At 54.0% G+C, this 708-nt stretch overlaps 1 long non-coding RNA gene across 1 annotated transcript in view; it reads right to left on the reverse strand.

The window, feature by feature from the left end:
* Positions 1 to 633: 633 nt before the first annotated feature.
* Positions 634 to 708, reverse strand: part of LOC114070241 — a 541-nt gene continuing 466 nt past the window's right edge. The window contains exon 2 of the long non-coding RNA XR_003573897.1: positions 634 to 689. This is a non-coding gene — a long non-coding RNA (uncharacterized LOC114070241). The remainder of the gene's footprint in view (positions 690 to 708) is intronic.

Here is a 708-nt window from a genome sequence, read left to right on the forward strand (position 1 = left end):
GGTTTTGTGCTGGCCAGGTTTTGGTGGTGGTGGTGGGGCTATAGGGGTGGCTTCTGTTAGAAGCTGCTAGAAGCTTCCCCCATGTCTGTTAGAACCAATGCCAGCCAGCTCCAGGACAGACCTGCTGCTGGCCAATCACGAGTGATAGTAACGCCTCTGTGATAACATATTTAACAAGGGAAAAAAAGTTGTCAGGCAGAGGAACATTGCAGCCAGAGAAGAGCGGAGTGAGAACATGTGTACAATAATATAGGCACCAAGGTCAGTGCAGAAGGAGGGGGAGGAGTGCTCCAGGTGCCGGAGCTGAGGCTCCTGCAGCCTGTGGTGAAGACCATGGTGGAGCAGGCTGTCCCCCTGCAGCCCATGGAGGACCATCAGGGTGCAGCTCATTCGTGAAGGACTGCACCCCATGGAGGAGTGACCCACAGGACAGCAGTTTGGGAAGAACTGCTGCCCGAGGGATGGACTCATGCCGGAGAGGTCCATCAAGGACTGTTTCCCTTGGGAGGGACCCCATGGGAGAAGGGGAAGGACTCCTCTCCCTGAGCAGCGGCAGAAACAACAACTCCCTGCACGGCTGGGGGGGAGGAGATAGAACTTGGAAGGAAGGAGGGGTGGGGGAAGGTGTTTTTAAGACTGTTTTATTTTTCACCCTTTGGCTCTTATCCTGTTAGCAATAAATTTAAGTACTGTCCCCACTTTGAGTCT

This window comes from Empidonax traillii, unplaced genomic scaffold, assembly GCF_003031625.1.
Source record: "Empidonax traillii isolate 1590-97213 ecotype Southwest subspecies unplaced genomic scaffold, ASM303162v1 scaffold1489:size101094, whole genome shotgun sequence".
Classification (NCBI taxonomy): Eukaryota; Metazoa; Chordata; class Aves; order Passeriformes; family Tyrannidae; genus Empidonax; species Empidonax traillii.